This window comes from Bos javanicus, chromosome 1, assembly GCF_032452875.1.
Source record: "Bos javanicus breed banteng chromosome 1, ARS-OSU_banteng_1.0, whole genome shotgun sequence".
Lineage (NCBI taxonomy): Eukaryota > Metazoa > Chordata > Mammalia > Artiodactyla > Bovidae > Bos > Bos javanicus.
Genome location: NC_083868.1, coordinates 46602622 through 46621409, shown reverse-complemented (window position 1 = coordinate 46621409; position 18788 = coordinate 46602622). Strand labels below are relative to the sequence as shown.

The 18788-nt window shown below is 38.2% G+C and overlaps 1 long non-coding RNA gene across 1 annotated transcript in view; it reads right to left on the bottom strand.

Annotated features, from left to right (window-relative positions):
* The window catches only part of LOC133227860 (uncharacterized), an 88057-nt gene that overhangs the window by 23187 nt on the left and 46082 nt on the right, over positions 1-18788 (bottom strand). Inside the window, exon 3 of the long non-coding RNA XR_009729982.1 lies at positions 16522-16606. This is a non-coding gene — a long non-coding RNA (uncharacterized LOC133227860). The remainder of the gene's footprint in view (positions 1-16521; positions 16607-18788) is intronic.

Genomic DNA, 18788 nt, shown 5'->3' with positions numbered 1-18788 from the left:
GAGATTCCTTAAAAAACTGGAAATAGAACTACCATATGACCCAGCAATCCCACTGCTGGGCATACACACCAAGGAAACCAGAATTGAAAGAGACATGTGTACCCCAATGTTCATCACAGCCCTGTTTATAATAGCCAGGACATGGAAGCAACCTAGATGTCCGTCAGCAGATGAATGGATAAAGAAAGCTGTGGTACATATACACAATGGAGTATTACTCAGTCATTAAAAAGAATGCGTTTGAATCAATTCTAATGAGGTGGATGAAACTGGAGCCTATTATACAGAGTGAAGTAAGCCAGAAAGAAAAACACCAATACAGTATACAAACACATATGTATGGAATTTAGAAAGATGGTAATGATAACCCTGTATGAGAGACAGCAAAAGAGACACAGATGTATAGAACAGTCTTTTGGACTCTGTGGGAGAGGAAGAGGGTGGGATGATTTGGGAGAATGGCATTGAAACATGTATAATATCATATATGAAACAAGTCACCAGTCCAGGTTTGATGCATGATACAGGAAGCTTGGGGCTGGTGCACTGGGATGACCCAGAGGAATGGTATGGGGAGGGAGGTGGAAGGGGGGGGCAGGATGGGGAACATGTGTACACCCATGGCAGATTCATGTTGATGTATGGCAAAACCAATACAATATTGTAAATTAAAAAAAAAAAAAAATAGAATGTATTTGAACCTAAGTGACTATCAATTTAAACAAGTAATAGAGGGAATATATATAGCCATATATAGATAGATAGATAGATGTGAATCCCATGTTAACCACAGACAAAAACCTATAATAAGTACTCCCCAAAAAAGATAAAGAAATGTAAATATAATACTTAAGAAAATCATAAACTATAGGGAAGAGACTTAAAGAAGAAAGGAAAAGAGAAGAACTAGAAAAATAACCAGAAGTAACAAAATGACAAATGAACAAACCTGTCAATAATTACTTTAAATGTAAATGGACCTAATGCCCCAAACAAAAGATATAGAGTGGCTGAACAGATGCAAAAAAACAAGACCTATATATATGCAGCCTACAAGATCTAAAAGACACACAGAGACTGAAAGTAAACAGACGGAAAAATTACTCCATGTGACTGGAAAGAAAGAGAAAGCTGGAGTAGTAATTCTCATGTCAGACAAAACAGAATTTAAAGACTATAACAAGAGATAAAGGACATAATGATCAGAGATCAATCCAAGAAGAGGATGTAACACTCAAAAATACATATTTAGCCAACATAGGAGAACCTAAATACATAAAGCAAACATTAACAGACATAAAGGGAGAAATTGACAGTAACAACACTAGTGAGGATTTTAATAGCCCACTTACATCAATGGACAGAAAACCAACAAGGAAATTTTAACCTTAAACAACACCTTAGACCCAAGAACTTTAATAGATATGTAGAGAACATTCCATCCAAAAGCAGAGGTATGTACATTCTTTTCAAGGGCACATGGAACATTCCATGGGATAGATCACATGCTTTCTATAAGACAACTCTTAAATAACCTTAAGAAGACTGAAATCATATCAAACATCTTTTCCTACCATAACACTATAAGACTGGAAGTCAACAAGAAAAAAACTGGAAAACACTCAAACACATGGAGGGTAAACAATATACTGAACAAGCAGTGGATCAGTGAAGAAATCCAAAAAAACGTGTGCATGGATGCTAAGTCACTTCACTCATGTCTGACTCTTTGTGACCCTATGGACTGTAGCTTGCCAGGCTCCTCTGTCCATGTGATTCTCCAGGCAAGAATACTAGAGTGGGTTGCCATGCCCTCCTCCAGGGGATCTACCTGACCAAGGGACCAAAATTGCAGCTCCTGCATTGCAGGCTGATTCTTTACCATGAGCCACTGGGGAAGCCCTAAATCAAAAAATACCTGGGCTAAATGAAAATGGAAACACAATTTTTTGAAATCTCTTGGATGCAGCAAAGCAGTTCTAAAAGGAAAGGTCATAGTGATATACACCTACCTCAAAAAATAAGAATATTTTCAAATAAATAACCTAAAAATTTATACCTAAAGAAACTAGAAAAAGAATAAGAAAAGCCCAATGTTGGTAAAAAGGAAAGAAGTAATAAAGATCAGAGCATAAACAAATGAAATAGAGACTGAAAACAATACAAAAGATCAATGAAACAAAGAGCTGGCTCTTTGAGAAGATAAACAAAGCTGACAAACCTTTCAGTTTAGTTCAGTTCAGTCGCTCAGTCGTGTCCGACTCTGCGACTCCATGAATCACAGCACGCCAGGCCTCCCTGTCCATCACCAACTCCTGGAGTTCACTCAGACTCACGTGTATCGAGTCAGTGATGCCATCCAGCCATCTCATCCTCTGTCATCCCCTTCTCCTCCTGCCCCTAATCCCTCCCAGCAGCAGAGTCTTTTCCAAAGAGTCAACTCTTCGCATGAGGTGGCCAAAGTACTGGAGTTTCAGCTTTAGCATCATGCTTTCCAAAGAAATCCCAGAGCTGATCTCCTTCAGAATGGACTGGTTGGATCTCCTTGCAGTCCAAGGGACTCTCAAGAGTCTTGTCCAACACCACAGTTCAAAAGCATCAATTCTTTGGTGCTCAGCTTTCTTTGACAAACCTTTAGTCATCAAGAAAACAGAGATCCCAAATTAGTAAGATCTAAAATGAGAAGAGAAACATTTCAACCAACACCACAGAAATACAAAGAATCATAAGAGACTACTATAAACAATTATATGCCAACAAATTGAACAACCTAGAAGAAATGGATGGATACATACATTCCTAGAAACATACAGTCTTCCAAGACTGAATCAGAAAGAAACAGAAAATCTGAACAGATTGACTACAAGTAATGAAAAAAAATTCCAACAAACAAAAGTCCAAGACCAGACAGCTTCACAGGAAAATTCTGCTACACATTTAAAGTTGAGTTAATAGCTTTCCTTCTTAAACTGCTCCAAAAAATTGGAGTGGAAGGAACACTTCCAAACTCATTCTAAAAGCCAGTATCACCCTGATATCAAAATCAGACAAAGACACTATTAAAAAAAAAAAAAAAGGAGATTACATATTACATACTTGATAAACAGAAAGAAAATATTATCAAACCAAAATCAACAATACATAATATATAATGATCATATGGAACATATTCCAAGAAATAAAGATGGTTCAATATCTGCAAAATCAATGTGATATACCATATTGAAGATATGAAGGATATCTGAAGGATATGGTTTATCCAATATGAAGAATAAAAATCACATGATCATTTCAATAGATTAAGAAAAAGCACTTGACAAAATCCAACATTCATTTACTATTAAAATCCTTAAGCAAAGTGGATATAGAGGAACTGTAGCTCAACATAATAAAGGCCATATGTGATAAGTCCACAGCTAACATCATACTCAATGGTGAAAAGTTTAAACTTTTCCTCTAAGACCAGGAAAAATACAAGGATACTATCACCACTGTTATTCAAAAATGAATTAGAAGTCTTAGCTACAGCAATCAGACAAGAAATAGAATATTCAAACTATTGCACTGCTGCTGCTGCTGCTAAGTCGCTTCAGTCGTGTCCGACTCTGTGCGACCCCATAGACGGCAGCCCAACAGGCTCCCCCGTCCCTGGGATTCTCCAGGCACAATTGCACTCATTTTACATGCTAGCAAAGTAAGGCTCAAAATTCTCCAAGCTAGGCTTCAACAGTATGTGAACCGAGAACTTCCATATGTTCAAGCTGGATTTAGAAAAGGCAGAGGAACCAGAGATTAAATTGTGAACAACTGTTAGATAGAGAAAAAGCAAGAAAATTCCAGAAAAACGTCTGCTTCATTGACTATGCTAACGCCTTTGACTGTGTGAATCACAACAAACTTTTTGGAAAATTCTTAAAGATATGGGTATACCAGACCACCTTACCTGCCTCCTGGTGAAACCTGTATGCAGGTCAAGAAGCAACAGATAGAACCAGACATGGAATAAAGGACTGGTTCCAAATCGAGAAAGGAGTATATCAAGGCTGTATATTGTCACCCTGTTTACTTAACTTATATGCAGAGTACATCATATGCAAAATGCCAGGCTGGATGAAGCACAAACTAGAATCAAGACTGCCAGGAGAAATATCAGTTACCTCAGATATGCAGATGACACCACCCTTATGGCAAAAAGAGAAGAGGAACTAAAGAGCCTCTTGATGAAGATGGAAAAGGAGAGTGAAAAAGCTGGCTTAAAACTCAATGTTCAAAAAACTAAGATTGTGGCATCTGGTCCCATCACCTCATGGCAAGTAGATAGGGAAACAATGGAAACAGTGACAGATTTTCTTTTCTTGGGCTCCAAAATCACTGCGAATGGTGACTGCAGCCATGAAATTAAAAGATGCTTGCTCCTTGGAAGAAAAGCTATGACAAATCTACAGAGGATGTTAAAAAGCAGAGACATTACTTTGCTGACAAAGGTCCATCTAGTCAAATCTACGTTTTTTCCAGTAGTATGTACAGGCTTCCCTTGTGGCTTAGCTGGTAAAGAATCCGCCTTCAATGCGGGAGACCTGGGTTCAATCCCTGGGTTGGAAAGATCCCCTGGAGAAGGGAAAGGCTACCCATTCCAGTATTCTGGCCTGGAGAACTCCATGGATCATATAGTCCATGGGGTCACAAAGAGTCGGACACAATTGAGCGCCTTTCACTGTCACTTATGTATGGATGTGAGAGTGGGGCCATAAAGAAGATTGAGTGCCGAAGAATTGATGCTTTTGAACTGTGGTGTTCGAGAAGATTCTTGAAAGTCCCTTGGACTGTAAAGAGATCAAACCAGTCAATCCAAAAGGAAATCAGTCCTGAATATTCATTGGGAGGACTGATGCTGAAGCTCCAATACTTTGGCCACCTGATGGAAAGAGCTGACTCATTAGAAAAGACCTGATGCTGGGAAAGACTGAAGGCAGAAGAAGAAGGGGACCACAGAGGACAAGATGGTTGGATGGCATCACCAACTCAATGGATATGAGTTTGAGCAAGATCTGGGAGCTGGTGATGAACAGGGAAACCTGGCATGCCGCAGTCCATTGGGTCTCAAAGAATCAGACGTGACTGAGCAACTGAACACCACCAACAATATTGGAAGGGAAGAAGTAAAATTGTTATTATTTGCAGCTGACATGATACTACATATAGCTAACTCTAAAGATTCCACCAAAAAACTATTAGAATAAATGAGTTCAGTGAAGTAAGATATAAAATCATTAAACATAAATCTGTTGCATTTCTATACACTAATAACAAAGTGTTATTCACTATCAGAAAGAGAAATTAAGAAAAAAAATTCATAATGTGAGAAGCTTCATCTAACTCAATAGTTATGAGTTTTTGAAGAGTCTGAGAGTCTTCTGTGTATATGTATAATTTTTTAGAGATATTTCACATCATAAAAATTTTCCCTTTTAAAGTATACATATAATTCAATGGTTTTTAATATATTCACAGGGTTGTACAACTATCACTGCTATCTAATTTCAGAACATTTCATCACCCAAAAAAGAAACCGCAGCTCATTAGCAGTCACTTCTTAGTCTCCCCTCAGCTCCTGACAACCACTGATTTATTATGTCTGTAGATTTGCCTATCCTGGACATTTTTATACAGATGAAGTCATATAACATGAGCTTTTGTGTCTGGCTTCTTTCTGTCTGGCTACTCTCTTGCTCCACGACTCTAGATCACAAACATAATAAGAAAGGAGAAAGATATCTTAATTTTTTTTTAATTCCTTTAAAATACCACACTAAATGTTTAGAATAAATAACTCAATAGACCAAGACTCTAGTCTAACCTATCTCTAGACCATAGGAAGGAATACTGCTCAAACTTACCAGGTTGATTTAGGTCTGGCCTAAGTTTAAAGATCACCCCTAGGACTAAGCAGGATATCATGAGAAACCTAAGGGCTTTAGAGGACCCTGAATCCAAACCCTGGCAAAGTCATTCACTAGCTCCAAGTTGACCTTGAACCATTTATCGAACTACTATATTTTCATTTTTTCTCATGTACAAAATGAGCATGACAACAATATATTCTTTGTGAGGTTGTTATGAGGACTAAAAATAATTATATGAAGCACCTAATGCCTGGCATAAAGAGAGCCTTCAAATTACTATTATTATTGCTGCTTCTTCTATTATTATTCTCCTGTTAAATGCTTTTTTTAATCACCCATGTCATGTGTCCTGTAAACTGAACAAAGAATTATATTGGTCATCATCCTTGCATTCAAGGAAATGACATACTATGGAAAATGTACATATTTTTACATCTAAGGTTGTATGTCCCTACTGTACTTTAATCCTACCAATTAGTGTTGGAGAGGAATGGAATGATTAGTATTCTGCATTACTTGCGCACACATTTCATCTACATTACTGGATGGGATTTTGTGTTGGCTTGATTCTTCCAAGAAGCAGGGTGTCAAGATGAAATGAGTCATGCAGGATATTTCTTGGGAGAAATGCCTGTGAAGAATTAAGAGAAGAGGCAGCACTCTTGATGGGGAGAGTCTTCAGATGCAGACCATGATGCAGGTCTGACTCTTCGGAAAGAAGAGACAAGGGAAAAAAGACAGGATAATAGGAAGATCAGACTAAAGAACATCTTTGAGAAAGTCTAAGTCAGGCCAACTGGGAGTCCTTAGGCAAAGATTACCCATGGCAGGGTGGTCCTGTGTTGGGCAGAAATGGCCACACTCAGTCACTAGCTAAGAAGAGCCCAGGAGGAGTGGGGTCTGGCAGTGTGACAGCAGGGGATGGTCCCAAAGAGGCTGCAGCTGTAGACAATGAACAAACCACACTCCTAACAGGAGGTCCTCATGAAGGTTGATTTGAGCAGCATACCTCCACAGTCTCTACAGAACTCCCAAAGTCAAAAATTATTGGTATCATTAACTATACTTAGTAAATTATCCATAATTGTTTATTGAAAACTGAGTAAGTGCTGATTTTCAGCCATTAGATAAAAGAGCAAACCATTTACTCAATCCAGGTGGATTTGATTTCATAATTCCTGAAGAGGGAAAATGTATTCCACCATTTGAACTAAATGCCAAGGCCCAGAAAATGTTCCCATAGCATAGAAAATCCCAGCCCACAAATAAAAAAAAGTGGGGTGGGGTGCTGAACTGAGTAACAGAAGTGTCAGGCTTTGAGGCTGAATTAAACCCATTGTTGATTTAATTATCCACTTAATTTCACTTATACAGACATGGCCACAAAATGAAGCAATCAGCAGAGGGTGTGGCCTCAAAGCTAGAAATAAGATGGCAGATAAAGTGCTTCTGAAACAGACAACAGAGTAGAGAAAGCCTCCGGAGCCCAGGCTGATGGGAAGATTTTAATTATGGAGGTACACTTGGCTAAGGGAATTCCCTGGTAGCTCAAGTGGTAAAGAATCTGCCTGCAATGACCCAGATTCAATCCTTGGGTGGGAAAAATCCCCTGGAGAAGGAAATGGCAACCCACTCCAGAATTCTTACCTGGAAAATCCCATGGACAGAAGAGCCTGGCAGGCTACAGTTCACGTTGTCACAAGAGTTAGACATGACTTATAGACTAAACCACCTCCACCACACTTGCCTAAAGCACACAGGAACTGGAAAGCAGGTCACCACAGCGCCCACTGGAGTCGTGAAAAGGATAATTTCAGTTTTCAAAGAATCAAAACCACTAGGGGTGAGGCTAGCTGTTTTGAGTCACAAATCTGGAAGTAAAATGAGATCTCTAAGCTAATGATGACAAATAAAGGAAGGCAGAAAGAATAGTGTTCCTATTGGGTTCATTTTTCACTTTCATAAAGGGCAGCAATCTACTTCAATTTAAAGAGTATTTAGTGAGCACCTGCTCTACACAGAAAGAAGCAAGGTTTCCAGGTCAATCACATGTCCAACAAACGTTGCTGAGCACCAGCTCCCATGAGCCGGACACCTGCTAGACTTTGGGGAAACATGGAAAAACATTCCCAATTGCTTCCCTCAATTCTGCCAAAGAAACAGACCCACAAAACAAAGTAAAATACACCTGATGTATTGTAGATCATGCAATGATACAGGAAGGTCCAAGTACTATGAAAACATTCTAAGCTGGTGACCATATAACTCATGATCCAAGTCAGAGTACTATGAATGAACATCAATAACTACATTGGTACAACAGGCGTAAACTGGGACTGTTACTGGCCAAAGCAGGTGAATATTCACAAGGAATAAAAATGGGGAAAAGAAAATTAGGAAGAGAATGAAGGGGGGAAAGCACAAAACACTGGAATGAAGAGCCTAACTTGTCAAAAAGAAAAAGTGAGAGAGAAATCAGCCAGGCAGGGAATGAAGAAGCAACAGTTTAAAGAAGCTATCATAACTTTGAAGCTGGAAAAATCTTGAAAATAACCTCACAATTTTACCATGAAGAAACTAAGGAATGTGGGTAGAAAATCAGCATTTGTTAAACACCAACAATGTGCTAAGTGCTATGCCTAGCACTTAAAAAGTGTGATCTTATTTAGTCCAATCTAAAACACAGGTATAATTATCCTTGGTTTACAGATGAAAACATTGAGGCTCAGTGAGTTTAAGTGACAGCTGAGATTTGAACCTCTGCTTGTGAATTCTAAAGTCTCCACCCATAAAATTAGTAGCACAGACAGAGTACTTAGGACTATTTCAATTTTTAGGCCAGTGCTACTTTTACTGCACAATAGGGTAAGTTTTTTCTGGGTGAATGATGTTCCTCCAAAATTTACATCTCTCTGGAACCTCAGAATGTGACTTTTATTTGGTAATATAGTCTTTACAAAAGTAAGCAAGTTAAGATGAGGTCATACTGGATTAGGGTGGGCCCTAAACCAATAACTGGTATCTGGAAAAGAAGAGGGAGATTTTGAGCATTCACAAAGGGGAGACTGCCATGTGAAACCACAGAGTAAAACATACAAACATGGAGGCGAAGATTGGAGTGATATTTCTGCAAGCCAAGAAATGCCAAGGACTGCTGGCAACCACAAGAGGCTAGAATGAGACAAGGAAGGATTCTTCCCTAGACCCTTCTGAAGAAGCATGGCCCTACCAACACCTTGATTTCAGACTTCTGGCTTCCAAACCAGTGAGACAATAAATTTGTTTTTAAGTCACCAAGTTTATGGTACTTTGTAACAGTTAATTTAGTAAACTAATACAGAGTTAGAGAAAGGAACAGGAGGAGACAGCAGGAAGGATAGAGTTGGAAGGACGGTTATGGGAAGATTAGTGGCAAAGCATCAGAGGCTGAAAAATTCTAAAGGAAACGTAACTGGAGCAAAGGAAAAGGTGATGTCATTAAAACCCCAAAAATCAAAAATAGTTTCTTTGGTTCCATGATGATACCTCCCCTGATCTCTAACCTCACCATTCTCACTATTACTCCCTCCTGCTTTTAAGCTCTCTGTAAGATTATTGGTCAGCTCTGCCCAAGTAAAAAGAAAAGAGTAATAAAAGCTAGGAAAGAATTGACATAAGCTACTGATAGCAATAAAACCACACACTATGAATGTCAGCTGTGAACAATGAGTCACAGCTTCAACTAGCAAAGTTGATATTCATAAGTTGAGGATAGATACGGTGATTTCTAATCAATAGTAGTAAAGTGCAAGAAAGTGAAAGTCACATCCTACTCTTTGCAACCCCATGGACTATATAGTCCATGGAATTCTCCAGGCCAGAATACTGGAGAGGGTAGCCTTTCCCTTCTCCAGAGGCTCTTCCCAACCCAGGGACTGAACCCAGGTCTCCCGCACTGCAGGCAGATTCTTTACCAGCTGAGCCACAAGGGAAGCCCAAGAATACTGGAGTGGGTAGCCTATCCCTTCTCCAGCGGATCTTCCAGACCCAGGAATTGAACTGGGGCCTCCTGCATTGCAGATGGATTCTTTACCAACTGAGCTATCAGGGGGTTGCAAATATCAAGCTAACACAGACCAAAATAGAATAATGAAAAACATTAAATCAATCTAAAACAAGTGAAGAAGAGGCAAATAGCTTAAAAGGGGAAATAGAAAGCAAAGGTTAAAATTTCAACCCAAATACATCTGTAATTACATTAAATGGAAATAAACTAAATAATTCAATTAAAACACAAATGACTGTATCATTAAATAAAGAAAACAAAATACTATGTACTGCTTCCTTGAAATATATACACAATGTGCTGTGCTTAGTCACTCAGTCGTGTCTGACTCTCAGGCTCCTCTGTCCATGGGGATTCTGCAGACAAGAATACTGGAGTGGGTCGCCATGCCCTCCTCCAGATATATACAATAAAAGGATACAAAAAGACTGGAAATCACAAGAGAGATGTGCAAACACTGAATCACTTAAAACTGTCTTTGGTTGAGTTCCCTCTGAAACAGATCTAAGACAAATATTTGAAAACACATAGTTTATTTGGGAAGTGATTCCAGGAAGCTCCAGAAGGAGAACTGGGAAGGATGACAAGTGATACAAGAAAGAAAGGAAACAATACTGGATGTATTAGTGATCAGATTACCTTATAGGAAACGGATTCAACCCCACCAAGGATCTCTGAGAGAGGTAGAATACTCCTCAGAGTTCCCCTACTCAATGAAGCTAAGGTATTTATCCTCCAGTTCCCATCTATCCTAAGATAAGGACTGCTACTGGGGCATCAACTTCCCAGAACTAATGGCCTATCTGCCCTGCACACAAGCCTAGTTAACCAGAGAAAGCCCTCAGATGGAGAGCCACAGGTGATCACAGTAAGCACCACTGTGCATAAAAATGGCGAGAGTCAAGGAAAAATGAGGGTACTGACAGGATCTGATACATATTTAAAATAGATTTGGGAGAATGGCATTGAAACATGTATAATATCATATACGAAGCGAATCGCCAGTCCAGGTTCGATGCATGATACTGGTTGCTTGGGGCTGGTGCACTGGGACGACCCAGAGGGATGGTATGGGGAGGGAGGTGGGAGGGGGCTTCAGGATGGGGAACACGTGTATACCCATGGCGGATTCATGTTGATGTATGGCAAAACCAATACAATATTGTAAAGTAATTAACCTCCAATTAAAATAAATAAATTTATATTAAAAAATAAATAAAATAGACTTCACAGCAAAAAGCACTGCTAGAGGTAAAGAGGGACACTTTATAAAAGTTTTAACCCACGAAGAAATATATAACAAATTCATATACCCCTAATAGCACAGCATTGGAATATAAGGCAAAAAAAAAAATTACAAAACTAAAAAGGAAACAGACAAACCCACAATCTTAGTAGGACAGAAAAATACCTCGATGGTATTCCAACCAGAAATACATAACTTTAATTGAATCATAGAGATGAAATTTAACAAATCCAAATTGAGGGCAATTTTACAAAACAAATGGTCTGTGCCTTTAAAAATAAAGGGTCAAGGTCATAAAAGACAAAGCAAAACTAACAAGCAATTCCATATTAAAGGAGACAAAAAAGACACAACAATTAAATGCAGCCTATTATTCTGAATCATATCCTGGACCAGGAAAAAACTCTTTTGCTTCTTTTACTATAAATGGCATTAGTAAAACATTTGGAAAAATCTGAATAAGGTCTGTTGTTTATAAAATAGTTTTGTATCAATAATTAAATAAATTATTCTATGTAAAAATCCATTGATTTTAATAATTATGCAGTATTTACATAAGATAAAGTTCTTTTTAGGAAATATACATTGAAATATTTAGTGGTAAAATAGATATTAAGTCTGCCACTTATTTTCAATTGGTTCAGAAAATAATATTATGTATAGGTAGGATGTGTGTGTACACAGATCCACCTTAATCGATTATCCTGTGCTTAGTCACTCAGTCATGTCCAACTCTTTGCAACCCCATGGACTCTAGCCCACCAGGCTCCTCTGTTCATGGGGATTCTCCAGGCAAGAATACTGGAGTGGGTTGCCATGCCCTCCTCCAGGGGATCTTCCCAATCCAGGGATAGAACCCAGGTCTCCTGCATTGCAGGCAGATTCTTCACCATCTGAGCCACCAGGGAAGCCCTGATCAATTACAGAGTGAGCTAAGTTATCCTGAACAAAGGAAAAGCTAAATTGGTTTCAACGTCAGGAAATGTATTGACTCCTTTTAAAGGAAAAATTCTCATGGATTCCAAAAGATATGTTCAGAGACTGGTTTCAGAAGAAACCAAAGTCTTTGTATTAGGAAAACAATGTGGTCAAAATAAAATTTCTTTTTATTCAGGTGAATATCATTATCTCCACTTTAAGATGGGGGAAAAAATATATATTCTTCCATGCACCTTTCTATGATCCACTGAAAGTAAATAATCTTTAAAACTTATTTCATATGCTCAGCAACACTCTGGAGAAATGGGAGGGTATAGAAAAAAAAAGCAATAAAATCATTCTTGGACTGAAAGAACATATAATCTAAGGAAGACTTATGAACAATATCCAAGAAAAAAGAATCAAGTATTTAGGTAAATAGTAAAGCATATCTTAGAGATTACCAGTGCAACACAAGTTCAGATTTTTCCAAATTCTTAGGCACTAATAAAGTGATTCCAGGTGGTAGGTGAGAAGTGACTGTACTTCTTTTATGGCAGTTTCTAAGCCCAGGCACAAAGTTTTCTCATTGTTCTTTCATCTAAGAAGACAACACGGAAAAGCAACAGTTTAGAGAAAAGGAAGACTGGGAGTCTGACACACAGCTAGATGCCTTATGTGCCCATCCGCATCACCTCAAGTTACCTTTCAAAGAGAAAAGCATCTCCCATACGTGGCCATTGGTTCCAGGTGGCCTGTGACCAATTTCGGACTTGGCCACTTACCAGCTATTTTCACCATGGGGAAAGTCTTATCCTCTCTGAGCCTCAGTTTCTCTGCCAGCACAACAGAGGTGCTGATAACTACTTCACAGAGACAGACATTAGTGAAGACTGAATGATTTTACATAAAAACCTTTTAACCCAGTAGAGGGACCATTACACACTTACTAAATATTTATTTATGAAGAAACCTCTTGCAAGTTTATTAGGAAAACTGTTACATAAAAAAAAAAGCTCAGAGGCACCCAAGTTCTGCATTCAGAGACTTCTCTGGAATGAGAAATCTCAAAAAATATTGTCTTCAGCCTCTAGGTTTGGAGCCCCTTATAGCCCTGATTTGGAGATCAGGCGGCTGTGGCTATATGTGACTCACGGAAGAAAACGCGGACTGGCCAGTGCCCTGCTCTCAGTAAGACCCAAGGCAATACCATCCACAGCACATAAACATATTCCAAGTCTGCGCAAACATTAGCAAACATTGATGTAAAGTAACTTTTGTTGCCAAGCAATGTTTCCTTCCTTCCTCCCTTCCCCACATCTCCTACAGCCTCAAGGCCTTTTATAAGAACTCTGTTGTTTTCCTCTGCCCCTACTTGATTTCATCTGGTAAAACAGGGTAGGGAGAATCAAGGGCCCTCGAGTATTATTTATGCCATTCATTCCCTCGATCATTATATATGTGGGAACAGAATTTCAGAAAAGTGACTTGGCCAAAAACCTGGCAGGATGGAATCAAGAATTCAGTTCCCAGGTCATTACCTTTCCCTCTACTAAATGTTGCCTCTCCGGAAGCTCTGATCTCTGAATTACTTCATCTTCTACAGAGAATGGAATTCTTTCTTAGTAAATACCTTTGAACTATAGTATATTAGATTCCTGTGGCCTCTGTAACAAATTACTGTCCACTTAGTTCCTTAGAACAACACAAATGTATTCTCTTATAATTCTGGAGGCCAGAAACTTGAAGTCAGTTTCACTAGGACAGAATCAAAGTACCAGGGGGATCGTGCCCCTTCACTAAAGTTTCTAGGGAAGAATTCTTTTCCTTTTCTTGTCTCTAATAGCCACCTGAATACTTTGTCCTGTGACCTCTTCCTCCATTTTCAAAGTCAGTAGTACAGTATCTTCTCTCTACGGTTCTCTTTCCTTCTGCTTCCATCACATGGTCTTCCAATCTGTGTCAAATCTCCCTCTGCCTCCTTCTTAAAAGGACACTTGTGATTATATTTATTGCCCACCTGTTAATCCAGGATGCTCTCCTCATGGAGAGAGCCTTAATTTAATCACATCTGCAAAGATTCTTTTGCAGTAGAAGGTAACATTCACAGCTTCCTGAGATTAGGACCCGTTTTATTACCAGACAGCATATTAAAAAGCTGAGACATTACTTTACCAACAAAAGTCCATCTAGTCAAGGCTATGGTTTTTCCAGTAGTGATGTATGGATATGAGAGTTGGACTATAAAAGAAAGCTAAGTGCCAAAGAATTGATGCTTTAAACTATGGTGTTGGAGAAGACTCCTGAGAGTCTCTTGGACTGCAAGGAGCTCCAACCAGTCCATCCTAAAGGAGATCAGTCCTGGGTGTTCATTGAAAGGACTGATGTTGAAGCTGAAACTCCAATACTTTGGCTACCTGATGCGAAGAGCTGACTCATTGGAAAAGACCTGATGCCGGGAAAGATTGAAGGCAGGAGGAGAAGGGGACGACAGAGGATGAGATGGTTGGACGGCATCACCGACTCAATGGACATGAGTTTGGGTAAACTCCAGGAGTTGGTGAGGAATGGGGAGGCCTGGCATGCTGCAGTTCATGGGGTCACAAAGAGTTAGACACGACTGAACGACTGAACTGAACTTATTACCAGGGGTCATTATTCAGCCTATAACACATACTAACTATTTTAATGAAATGAATTTGAATGGCTTCCAAAATTGTAGTTTACCCAAATGCAAACTGAAAAGGCTGGGATTAAGGAAGTTCTTAGGCAGGCGGGGGAAGCCTAATATCTGGAGTACGACGGAATGTTTATAAAATATATTTGATCTTATTTGGATCTTAGTTCAGCAAACCAACTATAGAAAGATATTTTTAGACAATCAGGGACATTTGAATTTAGGCTGTATATTAGAGAATACCAAAGAATTCTTCTTAATACCATTCAACATGATGATGGAATTGTAGTTACATAAGAAAATGTTTACATTTTTACAAGGTGCCCACAGAATTCTGTAGGAGTGAAATGACATGAGGTCTGGAATTACCTTTAAGATAATTTGGCAAAAAAATGTGTTTAGTAATAGAGCAAATATGGCAAAATATTCCTAATTACTGAACACAGATGCTGGGAATGTATGGGAGAAATCATAACATCATCTCTCTTGTTGTATATATTTGAAATTTTTCAAGGGGAAATTACAAATATAGAGCCTTCATTTCAGAATATAAATTGCATGTCCCAATTGCCAAGGTTCAGCATCTGAGCAGTTGCTCTATAGAGAAGATAAGCAAACTGCAAGTGAAGAAACCTGCCAGCTTACAAAAAAAGGAAAGTGAAGCCTCAATGCTAGTGAGCCTGGTTGACAGGCTGGCTGCCTGGTAAACATTATAAAAGACATCTCAGGATTTTGACAGTAGAAACCCATAGGAACATGTTTGTGTTTGGATGTTGGTTGTATTTCTGTTTGGAAAACCCCTTTCTCCCTCTTTCAGCATGGGATTATGATACCCAATATAAGGATCCTTTCCTCAGTGACGTTGGGATATGAAGGGAAAAGAGAAGAATTAAACCATCGGCCCCATCCTACCTGCTTTGAGTCCCTTTTCCATAAAGCTGCCGGAGCGAGCCTTTCTACAAACCTATATAATCCTGTGCCCAGTCCATGCCAGATAAAATGCATACATCTGGTCTAGACACACAGGACCCTGCATGATCTGGCCCCTCCCAAAGATGGGAATCAATTAGTCCTAAGAAGAAAATTCAGCCCCCAAAAAATAAAGGAATAGGATAAAGGAATTGTGTGTTTGAATACTAGTCCAACAAAAAATTATATAACAAACAAAAATTGAGAGTTAGCCTTGAACTACTGGGATGCAATAAAATTCAGTTTGGAATTTTTAACAGACCCATACAATCTTAAGGAACTACTCAGTATTTTATTGCAAATTCATACTGTGATGTGAAAGGTATTTGATAGAATGATTGGCATGACATTAAAAAATATTAACTAAAATATGTTGGAAATCCTTCCTTTCTAAATCAAAAACCAAGGTCTCTTGTCTTAGTACAAAATAACTTAAAATTGCAAGTGCCCTGGAAAATTTAGGACACATGGATGCAAATATTTTCTTTTCATCAATGAAACAAAACCATACAAATGGAAATTTTCAGTGACAAGTGAAGGATCTCCCAAATTGGATTGCAAAATTAGATTTACTTGCTTACAAAAATTGCTTAACCATTTACTCCCATGCACCATCAGTCTACTACCTCAAAACAAGCTTTTTCCTGTTCCTGAAGGTTTATTTGGATTAGGGAGATAAAAGCATATGTAATCAATAAATATAAACAAAGTACTATACAAATCCAAATTATTTCTTTGAAATGATTATCCAACAATCACTTACTCCAAGTGTTTGTCTTCATCCTAGAGAGCTCCCTTTTGATTGGGCAAACACTGTGTCTTCTGTTTTTCCAATTTGTTTCTTCTTGCTGGAATCAAATTAATGGAAAATTAAGATTCTTTCAGGAACTTGGATTGTTCTCTCCTTTTCTGAACAACTATACTTAGTTTCTACTCTCTTCAATTAGAAATGATTATCCACTGGTCTAGTTCCATTAAGACTTTTCTTTACAAAAAAAAAAAAAAAAAAGCATGTTTCTTAATAATGGAAAATCTTTATATAGGAATTACAATAATTTCTTTAAATAACACCAAAAACACAGAAAACAAAATACAGATAAATTGGACTGCATCATAATTAAAAACTTTTGTGCATCAAAGAACACTATCAAAAGAGTGAAAAGACAACTCACAGAATGGGAGAAAATATTTGCAAGTCAGGTATCTGGTAAGAGATTGATATCCAGAATAGTTAAAGAACTTTTACAACTCAACATGAAAATATAAACAACCCAATTCAAAAATGGAAAGGGACTTGAAAAGGAATTTCTCCAAACATGATATACAAATAGACAATAAGCACATGAGAAAATGTCAACACCTCTAGTCATTAGAAAAAATGCAAAGCAACACCACAAAAAGATAATTGTTCACTCATTAGGATGGCTATTATTTCTTAAAAGTGGAAAATAACAGTATGATGAGAATATGGAGAAATTGAAACTCTTGTGCATTGCTGGTAGGAATGTCAAATGGTACAGCCACTGCATAAAACAGTTCAGCATTTCCTCAAAAAATTAAAAATAGAGTTACCATTTGATCCAGCAATTCCATTCCAGATATATACACAAAAGAACTGAAAGTAGGCATTCAAACATACGTTTGTACCTCTCTGTTCATAGCAGCATTGTTCACTATAGCCAAATGTCCATCAACAGATGAATGAATAAACAAAATGGGCTATATAAATACGATGATATGTTATTCAACCCTAAAAATGAATGAAATTCTGATACATGCTACAACATGGATGAACCTTAAGAATATTAAGCTAAGTGAAATAAGCCAGTCACAAAGACAACTACCGCATGATTGTACTTATTTGAGATACCAGAAGAGTCAAACTTATAAAAACAGAAAGTAAAATGAATGGTAATTACCAGAGGCTAGGGGAGGAAGAAATGGGGTATAATTGTTTAATGGATACAAAGTTTCAGCTTGAGAAAATAAGACAGTTCAGGAGATAGGGGTAATTATTGCACAACATTATGAATATATTAAATGCCACAGAATTATACACTTATTTTGGTTAAAATTTTTGTTAAAGTAATTTTAAAATAGTCATTTTTATGTGATATACATTTTAAAACATTGAAAAATAAGTTATAATAACATATTTTTAAGGATTTGGCCATTATATAACATCTCTGGTGTCCTACACGAATCCTGTAACACCAGACACACAGTAAAGTACCTAAAAATGATTTGCTTGGTAATTAATCAACTGGTATGTTTGTCAGTTTCCATGATCATTGTTTTTACATTCACAGGGAAAGGAAGGGAAGACAAAGGAGAAAAACATGTACTTGGCACCTACTATGTCCCAAACACTGGTAAAGGTTTAATTTACCATAATTCACTTAATTTCAACAGACTTGTAAAATTCGAAGAGAACTTCCCATCATAATCAGAACTTCAATTGGGGTCCAGCTTGTTCAGTTTCTGTACGTATTTTTACATATTGTATCATCTTCATAATTATCACAGAGCCAACATGTAATGTGATTTTGAGTCAGTTTCCCTCTAGGTGAATTTATAGTACAAGCCTAGACACTCAGGCCAGAGAAGGCAATGGCACCCCACTCCAGTGTTCTTGCCTGGAGAATCCCAGGGACGGGGGAGCCTGGTGGGCTGCGGTCTGTGGTGTAGCACAGAGTCGGACATGACTGAAGCGACTTAGTAGTAGTAGTAAACCCTCAGGCAACCACAACCACAAGATTCAAGTTGAGGCCCTAGAAGATAGCTCTGTAACACTGGACTTCTCAGGACCATCTTCAGAGCTGCCCCCTATCCCAAGACAGATGAGTAGATGGAGAGGCTCTTCATGAGCAAATCCTAGCAGCTGACTCACGTCCACTAGTAGATTCAGGGATTTCTATTTAATGGCCACAAATCAATGGAAATGGCAAATCCACAGTTTTTTCAGGCTCATTAGGCTGCTTTGGGTACAAATATATCCTGAGAAGTATGTCAGGAACCTAGAAAAAAGCA